Source organism: Oryctolagus cuniculus, chromosome X, assembly GCF_051225735.1.
Source record: "Oryctolagus cuniculus isolate XC-2025 breed Fujian yellow rabbit chromosome X, ASM5122573v1, whole genome shotgun sequence".
Taxonomy (NCBI): domain Eukaryota; kingdom Metazoa; phylum Chordata; class Mammalia; order Lagomorpha; family Leporidae; genus Oryctolagus; species Oryctolagus cuniculus.
In genome coordinates this window covers 30,090,832-30,110,927 of record NC_142888.1, presented here as the reverse complement: position 1 = coordinate 30,110,927, position 20,096 = coordinate 30,090,832, and the positions used below count along the sequence as shown (strand labels likewise).

The window sequence follows — 20,096 nt, the reverse complement described above, 5'->3', positions numbered from 1 at the left end:
TTCTTGATTTCTTTTTCTGATAATTCAATATTAACCTATAATAACACTACTGTTTTTTTTTTGGAGGACAACAACAATTTTTGCTTTTATTATGTGTACTTCATGTTACACTCTTCACTTAAAAATTTTTCAGTTCATTAATCTAGGTGAGATGATCCATAAAAATATGCAAGAATGTTATTTATAAAATACCAAAATTTCTAGTTCATTTTTGCTTATTAATTGCACTAGGAATGCTTACAATGCTCCGAAATAATTTGCATATGTGGGCACAAACTTCATTCTTCCTTCATAAGATCTGCAATAGGTAATTGAATTACCACTAACTCACCTAAATATGGGCAAAACATGCAAAACAAGAACATAAAACTGGAATGAGAAAAGAAAACAGCACATTTACACAATAGTTTACTGGTAAATCAAAGCCTGAGTTGGAATCTCAACAAGTACATTTATTTTTTGCTAAATGAAACTTTTATCGCCTTACCTACAAATCATGCACAAATGCCCATCAAACAGGCTTTCTTCAACTAAGCACAGTTTGACTCAGAAAAATTCAAAGATGAAAAAAAAAGATTTCTTTTTTCCTGGCAAAAAATCTTTTACAAATCCATAAGATGTTTTTCACAAGACACAAACTGGTCCCTGCTTTTGCATGTGACAGGTTGTTGTTTTAGTGTCACGTTATCACACATCAAGATTTGCCACAATAGTTAAGGGGAGGCAGACAGGCTAAGAAAAGTCACCAATGCGACAACATGTTTCAATTTGAGACCAGTCACTGCTTATTACCCAACCAGATTATAAAAACACCGTGGTAGACGTGTTGACTCATCCTTCTAATCAGCCTGCTGATCTGGTCTTCCCCTATTGCCCCTATCTTTACCCTCTACAAAACAGGTGGTCTTCTTCCTTCATCCCCTGTGTGGAAAAGAACTTGAAGGGCCCCAGGAAGTTATTGGATCTCTGATGTGTCTTCCAACAGTATGGATCTCATGAATCAGATCCTCCATGCACATGATAACATATTTACTAAGAGATTGGGCAATAAGAGCGTTGTCTGTCAAGGCAACTCACTTCTTACTGATTTTGCCATAACCATCCTTGTACATTAGTTCATTTACTGCTTTCAGATTCAGGTACCTCCAGGCAATACATGTTCCCACAGTCCTTGGCATGTGAGTCGAAGTCTTATTGAACTCAACAAAAGTGCTGTTGAAGAGATGGCAAAGGTGAAGAGACTGCAACACGCTTAGGACTTTGGAGCTTACACCATTGATGCTGCGGATCCTGATGACAAATGCCAGTTTGGGCTCTGCAGGTGCATAGATATTGCCAGCTTTTCTCGCCTTCCTCGCCATTTGAATTTCAGTTCCGTACGTGTGCCTATATGCCTTGTGATAATGCTCAGCTTTTTCATAGATCAGCTTCCTTCTTGCCTTTGAAGCATATTTTGGGTAAACTTCTTTCTTGGGCTCTTGATCTTGAGCTCTGTGAAATTCCCCCCCTTTTTGTTAAGCATTTCTGGCACATCAGGAACCTGCCTTTTTTCCCTCTTCAGAACCCTCCATGATTTCAGCTGGAGAAGAGCCAACATGGCTGATTTCTGTAGACTGACTTCATATCCTAAAACTTCACTGAATTTATTTTTTTAGTTCTAATAGATTTTTGATGGAGTCTTTGGGTTTTCTATATGTAAGAGTATGTTACCTGCAAGCAGTGATCGTGTGGATGCCCTTTATTTCTGTCTCCTGCTTGATTGCTCTGGCTGCGATTTCTAATACTGTGTTGAATAGAAACAGTGAAAGATGACAACCATGTCTTATTCCAGATTATAGAGAAAGTCTTCCCCTTCCCCATTCAGTATGATGTTAGCTGTTAGTCTGCTGTATATGGTCTTTATTATGTTGAAGTATGTTCCTTCTATCCCTAGTTTGTTCAGAGTTTTTATCATGAAAGGATGTTGGCTTTTATCAATTCCTTTTTTTGTATCTACTAAGATGATCATATTATTTTTGCCCTTCATTCTGTTGCTGTGTTATATCACATTTATTGATTCGCATACCTGTGCATTCCTGGAATGAATCCTATTTGAAATTGGAGAACAAACTTCTTAATGTGCTGTTGGATTTGATTTGCTAGTATTTTGTTGAGAATTTTCACAACTATGCTCATCTAGGATATTGGCCTGTACTTTGCTTGTTGTGTCCTTGTCTGGTTTTGATATCAGGGTGATGTTGGACTTTTTTTTTTTTTTTTTTTAAGGCAGAGTGGACAGTGAGAGAGAGACAGAGAGAAAGGTCTTCCCTCCATTGGTTCACTCTCCAATGGCTGACACAGCCGGCGCGCTGCAGCCAGCGCACAGCGCTGATCTGAAGGCAGGAGCCAGGAGCTTATCCTGGTCTCCCATGGGGTGCAGGGCCCAAGCACTTGGGCCGTCCTCCACTGCACTCCCTGGCCACAGCAGAGAGCTGGCCTGGAAGAGGGGCAACCGGGACAGAATCCGGCACCCCAACCAGGACTAGAACCCGGTGTGCCGGCGCCGCTAGGCGGAGGATTAGCCTAGTGAGCTATGGCGCCGGCTGGACGTTTTTTAAGATTTAAAAATTTATTTACTTGAAAGTCAGAGTTACAGAAAGAGAGGGAGGGAGGAAAGGAGGGAGGGGGAGAGAGAGAGAGAGAGAGAGAGAGAGAGAGAAAGATTCACTTCCCAGATGGCCACAGTGACCAGTGCTGAGCTAAGGCTAAGCAAGGAGCCAGCTTCATCCAGGTCTTCCACATGGGTGGCAGGGGACCAAACACTTGAGCTACCTCTGTTGCTTTTCCCAGGTCATTAGCAGAGAGCTGGATTGGAAGTGGAGCAGCCAAGACTTGAATAGGCACCCATATGGGATGCCAGTGTTGCAGATGGCGGGTTAACCCCCTGCCTACAATTTTGCCTACATTTCCAATGGCTCTATCAATGTCCTCTCAACTGCTTTTCACCACAACTTCCAGTATTTTTGGCAGTGCCTTTAGGCTTGAACTTCTCTATACTCTGTTACAAAGGAAGTGATCTCTCTTTGAGAAGAGATCCAGAATTCTGTTTCACAGCCTGTTTCTCCCCCACGGCACAAGTTCTGAGCCATGACTCTGGGACTGTGGGTGGGAACAGTGATAAGTTTCTCCCTGAATGAAACCCCCACTTCAAGATCTGAGTGCCTAAGCACTGGGAGGGCAGCAGCCCCAGGTACTCATGCCACCTGAGACCTCTACCTCACAAGCTGAAAGGGAAATCAAGATTCTCAGTATTCTCAGTGGTGTTACCCCCAAAGCATAACCTCCATTCCACAAAAGGGGGCTGGCAGAAGATGGAATTCCCAGGCTCTTGGCTATAGTCATTTGGAACGTAACCTCAGTGGCGGGAAGCTGAAGACAGGATGAGAAATGCTCACAGGAAGCTAGACCTCTTACTAAGAGCTGGGGGGGGGGGCATACTTGGCTACAGCTGTCTGGGGTGGAGTCCTTGTCTTCCTGAGCTGGGTTGCAGGAGGGGAGAAGATCTTGTTCCAGATACCACAGATTCTCTCTGCCCTTACCAAGTTTTAGTAGATTTTATTGAATAAATGTTTCTTCATTTGCTGTACAGACCTTGGGACCATTTTCAGAGGCTTTGAGTGACAGTTTAAAAAAATAAGTTGCACCTGTTTCTCTGAGAAAGGGTCTATAGAACTTTCCACAGTGTCATTTCCAAAGTGGTAAACCTTGTCTTTGCGTTTTACATTGACCCATGATTGCCAATTTTCTACATCTTCTCCTTGAAGCGGAAGTCAAGGTACTAAAGTGGATCCAGTGTGCAGTAACACTGCAGGCTCAACTATCTTGATAGATCAATGGATCAATCAATTAGAAGAACTTCCATGAAAAAGGAACCATAGCTAACTGGTTAACATGGATAGAGAAGCACGCAGAGCACATATGGGCTAGGCAAGGAGCTAGTTAGTGATCAAAGGACTTAAGATATTGCCAGTAGTCTCCTTGCCAGAGGCCTGTACTGCTAAAATCTCACCCCCTTCCCTATCAACCCAATGTGGCTGTAGTCTTGGCACACCCACTTTTCCATCATGTACCTGAGCCTCACTCCCCCATCATGCACAAGACCCATCATGACCACGTGTGTGCTGAGTTCCACATGGAGATGCTGCAATACCACCCGTGCTGAAGCCCCACCCACACTCTCCTCCTTTGTATATTCAATTAGGGAGCCACCCTCTACCCAATAAAGAGGCTATCCTAGCTTGAGTGGGTGGGGCAGCAGCAGCAGCAGACTCCACTCTCCTGGAGAGAAGCTGCCTGCGTGGATGCCTGAGTGTGAACTTCCTCTTTAAATAACTCCTGCTTTCCTATACACCTTCATGTCTCTGCTTTGCATTCTTCCCTCATGTGGAGACAAGAACCTGGAGGAAATCCAGCTGGGGACCCCTGTTGCAGTTTCCCACGACAGTCTCCGGGTGATTCATGCATTGTGTCATTATAGGCTACACTTAGAACCTTCTTTCTTTTAAAATATCACATATATTGAAATGTTACTGTATCTGGCTAAGTTAAGTTAGTTATTATCATGCCAAATGCACTCATGAGAGAACAGATTAACAACTTCTGGTTTAGCACAAAGACTAAAAACCAGTTCAATCTCTTTACCTCTTACATAACCACCCCATTTGGCACTGTTTTTGCCACTCCTATTTCCCTTCTTTTGAGATAAAACTCTAGTAACCAGTTTGTAAAATGGCTTGACTTATTCCATGGACATGTAGAGTGGCCAGCTTTGCAAATCTGCTTCTCCAGAAGAATTGTTATTTTAATAGCATTGATTCTTTCCAGCAGAGATAATGGCAGGGCACTCTTCTTGGACAATGAGTTTTGAATAGTTCACAATAGGGAACCAAAATTGAACTTGAAGGGTTTACCTTGCCTACAGGTTTGGAAAACCTGCTCTGTGTTTATTCCTAATCAAAGATGATCAAAATGGTTTTCTGTTTTAGTTCTCTCTCCTCTTAACAAGCCTATTCCCGGGGTCTCTAATTCATACACTATTTTTTAAAATCAGAGACTAGAAATGAAAGGGCAGGATTGCCATTTTTCTAGCTGTTTGGGATCGTTGTCCTGTGGCATGAGGTCATGAATTAATTTATCACAAATGATTACTTCTCAGTCCAAGCTATTATCGACCATATGTTTCAAATAAATACCAACCAAAGCATACACACTCGTGTTGTAGCTATACTAGTAAGTACAATGGAATGCAAAAACTCTCCAAAAACAGCCTCCTCTGAGACCTATCAAGGCAGAAATGAGAGAGTATAGGGCTTCCAAAGACTGCAGACCAGAAACGATAGGAACTCTAAGGCCACTCTTTTTCCTGAGCAATAAGAACGCATGCACTGAAGGTGGAGCAGGTAGAAGGACTTTGTGCCCTCATTACCTGCTTGTTGAATCTGAGATTTCCCTTTGACCTATCAAACTTCCTGGGTAATTTCTCCCAGAGCCAGTGTATGGCTGAAAATAAATAAATAAGTAAATATAGTTAAAAAAAAACCAAATACATCTCAGTGCAGTTTTTCTTTTAAAAAATCAATTCCACACCAGAGAATAGTCCCTGGTGGAGTGTTAGTAGGCAACAAAAGCCTCTAGAGAATTGCTGCTTCCTTCTAAAAATGTGTGTGTGTGTGTGTGTGTGTGTATGCTGCAAAACTCACCCTCTTAAAATGTGTTTTGAAAAATGAATTGGCAACAAATTTCAATGTTTTAAGATTCTATTTAAATGCTAACTGATTTCTTTTAGGGATGGCTTCGTTTGTTTCAGCCTCCAGAGCAGTTCTCATTTTTTATTATTTGCCGTGCAAGCATTTACACTTACAGAGAATTATGGGCACGCAGTTATATTTAAAGTGAATATTATTTAAGTATTGAAGGGTATGGAATTATATTCATTGAAACATAATTAAAGTACAGAGACATGTAATAATAAGTGGGTGGAAGTCTGTGCAATAATAATTCAAGGTAATCACTGCATTATGATTGTGTTGCAGATTAGAGCAGAAGGTAATGAGGTCTCCATTTAATGAGAGCACTTTCATTCTGAACCAGATTAGAGGCAAAGGGTCCTTCAGAGAAGTGTCAGTTCCTGGTCTCACTACAGAAACAGGTGAAAATGGTGTTCTGCAGCGTTCTCATTTGAGTTTAGGAGTAGTTGGGGAAATGAGAGAGAATTTTCAAACTCTCACTCTTTTGCTTTATTGTGTGGATATGGGGTGGAGTCCCCAAGTTAGGACCCTGCAAATAATTCCCAAATGGAGCACGAGAATCTCTCCCAATCAACCCCCATGTCTCTCTCCTACCTTAGCTCATGTTATTCCTCCGCAGGGAACCCCTGCTCTTGCCAAATGTCCTTAACCTTGGCATTGGAAATACCATGAACACTTCTTCCACAGCAGGTATGAAGGGGCCACTTGATGCTATTAGGATTTAGCAAAATGAGAGCCCAGGAGCCAAGGAGTTAATTAGCCTGATTGTTCTGTGCTGACCTGGATGGGTCACCCTACTTATGCATCCCATTCCACCAACTCCTGAAATTCTCCCTTTCTTTTGGCCACCCTATCCATACTGCCATTGTCCTGTTATGTGAGACCAGAAGACCACAATACCCAGTTCTGGCTCTCTTAAGTCAGTGCACAGCCTCTTTCTAACCCTTGTCACCTCCTGGTTACGGCTCTCCACAGCCCCGAAGTGTCTGCAGGCCAAAACCTCCTCTCCCTTCTCATCCCCTAGCAAGAGCAGCTGGTCAACCCCTCCTCCTCCGGGAGCCCTTAGGCCTCAAAAGTCACTTCTACCACTGAGTTCCTGTAACCCTTCATTGTCCGTGGGACTCACAGAACAATTTGTGGGTGGATGCTGAAGTCATATATCACATACTTGTCTTCTCAATAATATTGCACTCTCCTTCTCTCAGGAAAATTCCTTCAAGGATCCTGGTTCAAGGCACTGGTTGCCTATCAGAAGCAGTTCAATAACGAAGAGGTTAAGCGCGTACACTATCTGCATTAGAATCGTTGCAAAGGGAGATGCCTCCTTAATCAAGTGATCAAAACGAACATTTCCAGTAATGGGAGAAACTGACATCATAGATCTCCTTATATGCTGCATGGAGAAAGACACCATCTCACTCTGTGATACCCTTGCTCAAAATGGATAATCTGGACCTAAACAACAGGAAACGTTATACAAACTTTCAGGATATTCTATAACATAACTGGTCTGTATTATCCGAACATTTCAAGATCATGAAAGACAAAGAAAGACTAAGGGAATGTTCAAAGTTAAAAGAAAATAAAATAATGTGGTGATTGCATGCAATGGATTTGATCAGGGGCCAGAGGATTTTTTTTTTTCTGTAAGACATAACTGGAAGAATGGGTAGACTCTAAAAAAGGTCTGAGGTTCTGCTAACAGTATTATTTCAATGTAAATTGGCAGCACAGTGACAATTATACTGTGTTGAGATAAGACAATCTCCTTGTTTTTAAGGAAACGCACACTGAAATATTCATGTCTGCAATCTATTCTTAAATGGTTTGAAAAAAGATGATTATATATATGTAATATATATTACATACACATAAGCATATATAAAGGAACTTGCAGGAAGTTCATGAAAAATGTGTACTATGAAAGAGTTATGCACCAGTTTCAAAATTTTCCACATCAAAATGAATTTATAATTCTATTTTTCCACAAGCCTTTGGAAGTATCCTCATATATGTATGTATGCGTTGAAGTATGTAATATATCTATACACAAAGAGAAGGATAAAGCAAATTTTGGTAACATTTTAGCATACTGAGAAACTGAATACAGGGTATATGGAATTCTTGATATTCTTACAATTTGATGAATGAAATTATATCAAAATAAAAGGATTTTTTTGTTCCTGTTATTCTTTCTTTTTTTTTTTTTGACAAGCAGAGTTAGTGAGAGAGAGAGAGAGACAGAGGGAAAGGTCTTCCTTCCGTTGGTTCACTCCCCAAATGGCTGCTACAGCAGGTGCTGCACCAATCCGAAGCCAGGAGCCAGGTGCTTCTCCTGGTCTCCCATGGGGTGCAGGGCCCAAGGACTTGGGCCATCCTCCACTGCACTCCCGGGCCACAGCAGAGAGCTGACTGGAAGAAGAGCAACCGGGACTAGAACCTGGCACCCATATGGGATGCCGGCGCCGCAGGCGGAGGATTAACCAAGGGAGTCATGGCGCCGGCCCCTCTGTTATTCTTTTATAGTGTGGAGTCCAACATCTGGATTTCCGGATTGGAAGCCAGCTTTGCCACTTACCAGTTGCCTGATGTTAGACAGGTTACTCAACCCTTGCTGCATTCAGTTTCCCAGTCTGTACTATGGGGATTAAGACAGCACTGGGGCTGGCGCTGTGGCATACTAGGTTAAGCCTCTGCCTGCAGTGCCAGCATCTCATATGAGCACCAGTTCCAGTCCTGGCTGCTCCACTTCCAATCCAGCTCTCTGCTATGGCCTGGGAAAGCAGTGGAAGATGGCCCAAGTCCTTGGGCCCCTGCACCCATGTGGGAGACCAGGAAGAAGCTGCTGGCTCCTGGCTTTGGATTGGTGCAGTTACAGATGTTGCGGCCATTTGGGGAGTGAACAGCATATGGAAGACCTCTCTCTCTGTCTCTCCCTCTCTCTGACTGTAACTCTGCCTCTCAAATAAATTAATAAATAAATGTTAAAAAAAAAAAAACAGTACTCTGTGAACAGGCTGCAATGAGAATTAAGCATGGTAAAGTTCCCAGCGTGGTGCTTGGTTCAGAGTAAGCTCTTGGCAAATGATACCTTCCGTGGTTAAATGGCTCAGTCTAGGTTTCCTGCTGCTTATGATGAAGATGATGTTGGGGAATCGTGAATTACTAAGACCAGGAGGGAACACTGTAGGTTGTAAGTTTCTTGCCTACCTGCAAGTGGCCTGGGTATCTGCTCTGACCACTGGAATCAAGTGGGGGTGAAATCGGAAGTCTCCGATTTCAGGGGCTCTTGTCTCTGATTTTTAAGATCATTAGGATGGATTAAAGAGGGTTTTCGACCCCAACCCAGGGCTTAAACAAAATATGCTTATCACCAAACAGGTAGGGATATTTCAGGCCCAGCAGGACTCTGCCAAGGCCATTCTCAGAATGAGTTTTAACACCCTGTCAGGTGTATCACGTGTGCTTTAGGCTGAATGTCTACACCTGTGCTTCTCTCTTACCCACTAGGCCTCCGGTCCCAACAGAGAGCTATTCTGAATAGGTCAGACTCTCGTTTGCTTCACCGACCCTGAGCTGTAAATTCAGAGTGATTTCTGTATGGAAGAGAAAGGAATAATTATAGAATCATCTAGACCAAGCCTCTTACTCTACTATGGAAGAAACCAAGGCTCAGAAAGTTGATGAGACGTGTTTGAGATTACTTCTTGGGTTCTACTACAGAGAGGGCTGGACCAAGTTTCCCAACTCTCGTCCTTTCCATAGGCCACATTGCTTTGCAGCACTGGAACTGGGAAAGTCAAGAAATTCAGCGAGAAGCAGATATGAAGGGAACAACAGGAACTGGTGGCAACGCTGCCTCATCACAGGCTTGAGTCAGTCAGAACTAAAGGGCACCTCTGCCACAACGCTGGAGTCCAGGACCCCTTGTCAGAACTGCACAGGCAAGGGAAGACAGCTCAGCTTGCTGACATTTGGGCCATCGTGCGCTGTAGGCCCAGGTGGCAAACTTAACGTTCCCTTAGATCTAGCTTTGTTTCTACTTCACTGACCAAAATAAAGCATTTGGATTTCATTATACAGTGTGTTCTCTTGAATTTTTTATACCCTCTTCCTTATTTCTTAATCAAAAGGCCTCTTATCAGTCTCTCTGGTCTAAGTGTCTGCAGGTTGCTTTAGTTATCTTCCTGGTTTCTTCTTTGCTATGACTCTCTCAGATTTGGGATATTAAGGATGGTTTCGGTGTGAAGTAAGCAGCTGCTCTTGACTAATTCAGGGAGTGGAGGGCTGCCGCAAAAGGAATAGTCAGCATTTACTTCTGTTATTGGTTAATAAATCTATTTCCAAAACAACTTGAATGTAGATGTGAAAAACCCATAGATTTTTTGGAGCTGGATATTTCTTTAGAACTCACTCATCCAGTGAGGGAACTCTTGGTTCCTCTGACATGTGCAAAGAGGGGCAATTCATTTTTCTCAAATAATCTCAGAAGGAAGGCAATACAATTGACCCAGAAAAATAAGCCCTGGGAGTCTGCAAGAATGGTTTTTTCCTTTTCAGTATATGACTGTTACTTCGAGGGAGGGTCTGAAGGCTGAAGAGCTAAGAGAGACACTGATGGAACCAAACTCTAGAATGATTAAAAAAGCAATCTGTTTTGACTGACGTATTCACCCAAAAGAGAGCAAAGCAGATTTCTGAATTTACTATGAGGCTGTGTTATTTGCTTGGCAAGGTGTTAAGACACGTTTTAGAATCTTGCATAGGCATCCAGTGTACTCAGTATACATATATACATATATCCAGTGTATATGTGTATACATATATAATATCATATATATCAATATAATATATATGTATATGTGTATACATATATATATATATAATGTCAGGAAGCAACACCTCAATTTCAATTTAAAAAGATTGATCTCATAGAAAAATGAAGCAAACATAGCCAAAATCTAGAATCTTGACTCTCAGTATTTAGACTTGAGGATAGTCTCTTAAGGAAAATAGTACCTAAACTCTTAGTTCTGTCTTGGTAAGTGTAAAGTCTGTTTAGAACAATCATACAATTCTGATTATTTAAATGTCCTTTTCTTCAACCTAATACAAAAAATTAAAATTTTTCTAGAAATGAGAACCCTTTGCTCCCGGCAGCCTTTGACTTTCAGCAGAGGTGTGTGGTCTGCTACTTGTCCTCAAAGGGCAAAGGGACCAGGAAGAGTCAGCGGTCTTCAGCTCTTTCTTTGCTCCAGGTGTGCAATGTGCAAACCACTGACAGCAAATGCCCTGTGAGGGTCACTGGTGTGCTCAAAGAGAAATGGAGAGGGAACAGCTGCCTGGAGTCAGAGTGTTATGCTAAGTTTTCAGAAGGCAGGTTTAGAAGAACTAAGAATGAGCCGGTGCCACGGCTCACTAGGCTAATCCTCCGCCTTGCGGCGCCGGCACACCGGGTTCTAGTCCCGGTCGGGGTGCCGGATTCTGTCCCGGTTGCCCCTCTACCAGTCCAGCTCTCTGCTGTGGCCAAGGAGTGCAGTGGAGGATGGCCCAAGTGCTTGGGCCCTGCACCCCATGGGAGACCAGGAGAAGCACCTGGCTCCTGCCATCGGATCAGCGCGGTACGCCGGCCGCAGCGCACTGGCCGCGGTGGCCATTGGAGGGTGAACCAATGGCAAAGGAAGACCTTTCTCTCTGTCTCTCTCTCTCACTGTCCACTTTGCCTGTCAAAAAATAAATAAATAAAAAATAAAAAAAGAAGAACTAAGAATGACAAATAAGCATCTGAGAAGATGCTCCAGATCATATGTCATCAGGGACATTCAAATTAAAACAACAATGATATGCCATCACATATCTATTGGAATGATCAAAATCTAGAACACCAACAACGCCCAATGCTGGCAAGGGTGTGGAGGAACAGAAACTGTCATTCATTCCTGGTGGGAATGCGTAATGGTATAACCACTTTAGAAGGTAGTTTGGCAGTTTTTTACAAAACTGCACAAACTTTTGCCATATAATCCAAAAATTGCACTCCTTGGTGTTTACTCAAAATGGTTGAAAACTTAGGTCCACATGAAACCTGCACCAGATGATTGAGCAGTTTTATTCATAACTGCCAAAACTTGGAAGCAACCAGGATTTCCTTCAGTAGGTGAGTGGATGAACAAATTGTGGTACATCTAGACGATGGAATATTATTCAAAGCTAAAAAGACATGACATGTCAAATGAAAAGAAATGGAGGAAGTTTAAATGCATGTAAGTAAGCGGAAGACGCCATCTTGGAAAAGCTACATACTGTAGCTTGACATTCTAGAAAAGGTGAAACTATCGAGACTAAATGATTCAATGGTTGCTAGGGGTGAGGGAAGGAAGAATGAAAAAGTAGAGCACAGAGGATCTTGAGCACAGTGACACTACTCTGTATGATACTATAATGATAGACACGGGCCATTATACATTTGTCCAAACTCCAGGAGGGCATGACACCAAGAGTGAGCTCGAATGTAGCTGTGGACTTTGGGAGACAATGGTGTGCCGATGCAGGTTCATTGATTGTAATAAATGTGCCACTCTGGTGGAGGATGTTGACAATGAGGGGGGCTCTGTGTGTGTGTGTGCACGCGCGTGTGTGTAGAGGACGAGGGTATGGGGCAAATCTCTGTGCCTTTCTCTTAATTTTATTATGAACCTAAAATTGATCTAAAAGAAGTCATTAAGAAAAGAGTTAAGAACTCAGTTCAGTGACTGTGACATGAAACAGATATCTGAATACCCCCAAATAACCCTTATTTTATTTTATTTATTTTTTTTTGCAAATTTGGCTTGGCTGTTTTGTTCTATTCCTCTGCCTCCATCTGGACTCAGGATCTCATGACCTTCTTCTGAACCATTGCAATAGTTGGCTAAGGGGCTTAGTCTCTTACTCATTCAATCCAAATCCCATACTACTGCCAAGATTGTTTTAATTTAAAAAAGGGAAATTTTATGGAAAGTTGGAAGCAGTCCGGAGAGCCAGGATGTCCAAAAGCAGGATGATAGTTGAGGTTTAGCCACGGGATGGAGTATTTGTAGCTGTTGAAGCCCTGTACCGGTGAAGACTGATCTTCACGAGGGTTCTTCATGAACCAGTGAATTAGTCATGATTTGGCACTAGGTGACAGAAGTGATGTGGCCTATGTGATCTCAATGAGGTCATCTAGACTTGTGTATAAACTTAGCTATGCCTAACACATTTGGAAAGGTAACAAGGTACTGTCTGTTACCAAAAAGAAAATCATTGACCAGACCAGACTTTCTCAAATGGGGCCCTCGGGGGACATGGGACATTGTTGGGGAAAGGTCACTGCCCAAAGGACTTGCTCTGAGTTTTCAAGAAAAGGTGGTTGTGATAAATGGAAGGACTGACCACAGTGGGGGACATGTGTCTCTAGGGCTTTGGGAAGAGCTTGGGGTTAGGGGTGCTAAGGTTTGTTTTGTGCCCCTGAACAAAGATGGCAGAGATGGGCCCAGGAAGGTGCAATAGTTCAAATATGATTTGGCCCTTAGACTCATACAGACATTTAAGCCCAAAGACAAAAGCTAATGGTGCTGGCTGGCGCCGAGGCTCACTTGGGTAATCCTCCGCCTGCGGCACTAGCACCCCGGGTTCTAGTCCCTGTCGGGGTGCTGGTTCTGTCCCAGTTGCTCCTCTTCCGGTCCAGCTCTCTGCTGTGGCCCCGGGAAGGCAGTGGAGGATGGCCCAGGTGCTTAGGCCCTGCACCTGCATGGGAGACCAGGAGGAAGCACCTGGCTCCTGGCTTCGGATTGGTGCAGCGCGCCGGCTATAGCAGCCATTTGGGGGGTGAACCAACAGAAAACAAAGACCTTTTTCTCTCTCTCTAACTCTGCCTGTCAAAAAAAAAAAAAAAAAAAAAAAAAAGCTAATGGTGCTAAGAGGGTAGCAACTTAATCCAGGTATGTTATTTACGAGGTGGACCTAGTGGGAGGCATTTAGGTCACTGGGGGCGGGCCCTTGCGAGGTGGTTCTTGCAAGAGGGTAGCTTATAAAAGCCTGAGATTGGCCCAGCTGCTCTCTCAGCTCCCCAGCTCCCCATCTGATCCTTCTCCTGCATAGCTCCATCATTGCCATCCAACTGCCCTCATCGGAGGCCCAACCAGCTGGGCTGCCCAATCTGGGACTTGAATCAGCAAAACTGTGAGCCAAACAAACACTTTCTCTTTATAAAGTTAGGTATTTCCTTGTGGTCACAAAAAGCTACTAATAGGGGCCAGCACAGTGGTGTAGCAGGTAAAGCCACCACCACCTGCAGTGCCAGCATCCCATATGGGCGCCGGTTTGAGTCCCGGCTGCTCCACTTCCCATCCAGCTCTCTGCTATGGCCTGGGAAAGCAGTAGAAGATGGCCCAAGTCCTTAGGCCCCTGCACCCACTTGGGAGACCCGGAAGAAGTTCCTGGCTCCTGGCTTCAGATCGGCACAGCTCCGGCCTTTGCGGCCAGTTGGGGAGTGAACCAGTGGATGGAAGACCTCTCTCTCTCTCTGTCTCTCCCTTTCTCTGTCTGTAACTCTGCCTCTCAAATAAATAAATAAATCTAAAGAAAGGAAGGGAGGGAGGGAAGGAGGGAGGGAGGGAGGGAGGGAGGAAGAAAGAAGACAGGTACTGTGAGGGAGGTAGCGAGAGGAAGAAAGATCAGGGTGCAGGTGAGGTCTGCAAGAACCCTCAAATCAACAGGGAGGGGAAGAAGTAGTTTTGGGATTCCTATGAGTTTTAAGCCTGGAGTGTGACCATTGTTTCTTCCCCTGAGAGGTGCCGGCCAATGCAAGTTATAGTGGCACTACCCCTCAAATCCAGGGTGATCTTCCCAGTTTCCCCTTTCCAACCATTCAGTGTCCACCACACAAGGATGGAGAGGAATGACATTTGCTTTGCCCTCTTCCTTCTTCGTTGAGTGCTGGCCCCTTGGGCAAAAGTCTCTGTGCCTTTGAGCAGGTAGGATTCTTCTATTTACATGGTGATTGAGTGAGATGGAAAATCAGAGAGCCAGCACACTGGATCTAAGAGAGGGGGACGGCCGCAGGGTGCCCCACCTGCACTAAGCGCAAATGACCATCACTGGCATCTAGGCCCCACAGAAGCCCATCTTCTTCCTCTCTGCTGCAGATTACCCTATTATTCTGCCAGGGCCCCATTGCCTCAAAAAAGCCAAACTGTCATGCTTCTGCTCATGTCCCTCTCATGGAACCCATGATTGGCTTTTACACATGGGCAATCAGCTCCTTGCCCGTGAGGCAAAGAATTAGCCTCACTTCATTGGACTTCGAGTTCTCTTCCCTTAGAAAGTTAATAGGTTGTCTCTCTTTGGTTTTGATGGTAATTCAAAGTAAAGACATTCATTCACTTCACATCTTACAAAAATCAAGCATTCCCATTCTGGACCTTGCAATGATTTTTCTGGGCTCAGTGTCTCAGAACCATAATAATTGACTTGGCAATATGAAAAGTCATTTGCAGTAGAAGTGTGATGAGGCTCCCCTTCATTTGATACTCGAAATGTCTTCCATAAATCTAGCTTATTAAAACAATGAGTCTCTCATAATATTTATGCAATTTTCAAATGAGATGGTCATAAAATTGCTATAAAATATTAAAAGTCTATTTTCTGCTGATGACAATGATGCAAATATTGATGCAGGCCCACTAAGATATACCAAGTTCACGCTCATGAAAATGAATAGAGGAGGCTACTGCAATATTTCTTCAGACTATTTGGAAACCAGATTAAGTGCTTTTATTTTGTATTTTCTTAGTTTCTCCTAGTTAGTAGAGATAGCCTTTGTGTTTATGAGTGTGATGTTGGTATGTTCACATTTTTTATGTTGAAGTTTCTGTATAATGTTTTCATACATTCCCTCCTCAACAGACATGTATGAGAATACTTTAAGACATTTATGGGAAATGTGTATTATTGAAAAAGCTATGCATAGATTTCAAATTGTTTTGTGCCAAAATAAACTTCTCTTTTAATTCTATTTTCCCATTGACTTTTTGAAGTCCCCTTATACATGCAAGGCACCGTGTTAAGTGCTTCAGGGAATAAAATCGCAACACAATGGTCCTTAGTGCTCCAGACTTCATGATTGTGGGGTGAGGGTGAGGACTAGGGTAGGGCTATGAAAAGAACTAAGTCAAAACAGCAACCCAGAGAATAAATAAAGGTGTGATTAGCATGCTATGAGAGTAAAGAGAACAATTACTCCCAGCCTTAATACCCAAGAGAACTTCATGGAAACACTGGTGATTCACTCTGATCAATGAATATTACCATTGCAAGTAGCTACAAGCCTTCCCCAGCCTAGGAAATCATCTTTTCAAGACTGTCCCAATTTCTCACCTAGAGATGAACTTGCTAGTGACCTCTGTTACCATTAAATAGAGAAATAATAAAAATTTCTACCATAGAAAAGAAAATGAGGGAATTTATGTAAATATGCTTTACAAAGCCCAAAGTGATTTCCAACTCCAAAGTGCCTATCATGATTGCTCTTCTTTTAAAAATATTTATTTATTTGAAAGACAGAATTACAGGAGGGAGGGAGGGAGGGAGAGAGGGGAGAGAGAGAGAGAGAGAGAGAGAGAGAATCTTCTATCTGCTGGTTTAGTTCCCAAATGGACACAATGGTTGGGGTTGGGTCGGGCTAGGAGCCTGGAACTCCATCTGGGTCTTCCGCATGAATGGCAGTGACCCAAGCACTTGGGCCATCTTTGCTGCTTTCCCAGGCACATTAGTGGGGGGACTGGATTAGAAGTGGAGCAGCCAGGGCACAAACCAGCACGCATATGAGATGATGGTGTTGCAGGTGGCGGTTTATTTATTTTTATTTTTTTTTATTTTTTATCTTTTATTTAATGAATATAAATTTCCAAAGTACGACTCATGGGTTACAATGGCTTCCCCCCCGATACCGTCCCTCCCACCCACAACCCTCCCCTTTCCCACTCCCTCTCCCCTTCCATTCACATCAAGATTCATTTTCGATTATCTTAATATACAGAAGATCAGCTTAGTATACCTTAAGTAAGGATTTCAACAGTTTGCTCCCACACAGAAACATAAAGTGAAAAATAATAGATGATTTTTTTTAAATGATGATGAAATCAGATCAGACCTATTGTCATGTTTAATCCCAGTGAGAGTCAAGTTGGGAATTGATAATTTCTTTTTTTTTTTTTTTTTTTTTTTACAGAAGATCAGTTTAGTGTACATTAAGTAAAGATTTCAATCGTTTGCACCCCCATAGAAACACAAAGTGAAATATACTGTTTGAGTACTCGTTATAGCATTAAGCCTCAGTGTACAGCACGTTAAGGACAGAGATCCTACATGAGGAGTAAGTGCACAGTGACTCCTGTTGTTGACTTTACAAATTGACACTCCTGTTTATGGCATCAGTAATCTCCCTATGCACCAGTCATGAGTTTCCAAGGCTATGGAAGCCCCTTGAGTTCTCCGACTCTTATCTTGTTTAGACACGGTCATAGTCAAAGTGGAGGTTCTCTCCTCCCTTCAGAGAAAGGCACCTCCCTCTTTGAAGACCTGTTCTTTCCACTGGGATCTCACTCACAGAGATCTTTTTGCCAGAGTGTCTTGGCTTTCCATGCCTGAAATACTCTCATGGGCTTTTCAGCCAGATCCGAGTGCCTTTAGGGCTGATTCTGAGGCCAGAGTGCTATTTAGGACATCCGCCATTCTATGAGTCTGCTGAGTATCTCACTTCCCATGTTGGATCACTCTCCCCTTTATTTATTCTATCGGTTAGTGTTAGCAGATACTAGACTTGTTTATGTGCTCCATTTGACTCTTAGTCCTTTCATTATGATCAATTGTGAACTGAAATTGATCACTTGGACTAGTGAGATGGCATTGGCACATGCCACCTTGATGGGATTGAATTGGAATCCCCTGGTATGTTTCCAACTCTACCAATTGGGGCAAGTCAGCCTGAGCATGCCCCAAATTATACATCTCTTCCCTCTCTTATTCCCACTCTTATGTTTAACAGGGATCACATTTCAGTTAATTTTTAACACTTAAGAATAACTGTGTGATAATTACAGAATTAAACCAGTCATATTAAGTAGAACAGACAAAAAAAATACTAAGAGGGATAATGTATTAAGTTGTCCATTAGCAGTCAGGGCTATGCTGATCAAGTCACCATTTCTCATAGTGTCCATTTCACTTCAGGAGGTTTCCTTTTTGGTGTTCAGTCAGTTGTCACCGATCAGGGAGAACATATGGTATTTGTCCCTTTGGGACTGGCTTACTTCACTCAGCATGATGTGTTCCAGATTCCTCCATTTTGTTGCAAATGACTGGATTTCGTTGTTTCTTACTGCGGTATAGTATTCTAAAGAGTACATATCCCATAATTTCTTTATCCAGTCTACCATTGATGGGCATTTAGGTTGGTTCCAGGTCTTGGCTATTGTGAATTGTGCTGCAATAAACATTAGGGTGCAGACCGCTTTTTTGTTTATCAATTTAAACTCCTTTGGGTAAATTCCAAGGAGTGGGATGGCTGGGTCGAACGGTAGGGTTATATTCAGGTTTCTGAGGAATCTCCAGACTGATTTCCATAGTGGCTTGACCAGTTTGCATTCCCACCAACAGTGGGTTAGTGTCCCTTTTTCCCCACATCCTCGCCAGCATCTGTTGTTGGTAGATTTCTGTATGTGAGCCATTCTAACCGGGGTGAGGTGAAACCTCATTGTGCTTTTGATTTGCATTTCCCTGATTGCTAGTGACCTTGAACATTTTTTCATGTGCCTGTTGGCCATTTGGATTTCCTCTTTTGAAAAATGTCTATTGAAGTCCTTGGCCCATCTCTTAAGTGGGTTGTTGGTTTTGTTTTTGTGGAGTTTCTTGATCTCTTTGTAGATTCTGGTTATTAACCCTTTATCTGTTGCATAGTTTGCAAATATTTTTTCCCATTCTGTCGGTTGTCTCTTCACTCTCCTGACTGTTTCTTTTGCAGTACAGAAACTTCTCAATTTGATGCAATCCCAATAGTTGATTTTGGCTTTGACTGTCTGTGCCTCCCGGGTCTTTTCCAGAAATTCTTTGCCTGTGCCAATATCTTGAAGGGTTTCTCCAATGTTCTCTAATAACTTAATGGTGTCAGGACGTAGATTTAGGTCTTTAATCCACGTTGAGTGGATTTTTGTGTAAGGTGTAAGGTAGGGGTCTTGCTTCATGCTTCTGCACGTGGAAATCCAGTTTTCCCAGCACCATTTATTGAATAGACTGTCCTTGCTCCAGGAATTAGTTTTAGATCCTTGATCAAATAAAAGTTGGCTGTAGATGTTTGGATTGATTTCTGGTGTTTCAATTCTGTTCCATTGGTCTAGCCATCTGTTTCTGTACCAGTACCATGCTGTTTTGATTACAACTGCCCTGTAGTATGTGCAGGTGGCGGTTTAATCTGCTGTACCACAATGCCACGATTACTCTTATTTTTAACAACCTCTATGGCATTAGTGTAAATGAATATGAAAGGGCCACTTGGTGACTTGGTGAACTTTCACTTCCTCACTCAGGCTAGGTTCTTTGAAATGTTCAGCACAGTAGCTTCCACCTAGGCCTTGGCTCTGGGGATCTCGGGCTGATGAAACTCAGCCCTGCTCTAAAGCAACCTTGCTCTCAGCAGAGCTTGCTCATGGCCCGGCCTCTGGGAAGGATAGTTGCTAATTAATTAAGTCACCTTTTCTCTTCCTCTGTTTCAGATTCATCTGAAAACAAGCACCGAAGTAGTATGCTCACAGATCTTGCTGCCTATAGGGAAAGATGCCAGGAAGGATTAGTTAGTAGCTGGCTAGAATGGTTAGGAGGGAGTGGGACTAGGTGTGGAACGAGCATATTAGGAGGTTTAATCTGGGGCGGGTGCTACAGCAGTTACGATGCTGCGTGGACTCCTGCATCGCGTATTGGAGTGCCAGTTCCAGTCCTGCCTACTCTGCACTTCTGATCCAGTTTCCTGCTACTGCACACCCTCGGACAGCAGGTGATGGATCAAGTAGTTGGATTCCTGTCACCCATATGGGGGACCCAGATTGAGTTCTGGGCTTTGGCCTGGCCCAGTCCTGGTTGTTGTGGGCATTTGAGACGTGAATCAGCAGATGGAAGATCTCTCTCGCTCGTTTGCTCCCTCTCTCTCTTTTGGTGTCACTCTGCCTTTTAAATAAATAAGTAAATTAAACTTTTTAAATTAGATATTTGTTTTATTGACACAATAATTGTGCACAT

General features: G+C 43.0%; 1 pseudogene; it reads right to left on the bottom strand.

Annotated features, from left to right (window-relative positions):
- Window positions 1-778: 778 nt before the first annotated feature.
- Window positions 779-1,571, bottom strand: LOC100346400 (large ribosomal subunit protein uL30 pseudogene; annotated as a pseudogene).
- Window positions 1,572-20,096: the final 18,525 nt, after the last annotated feature.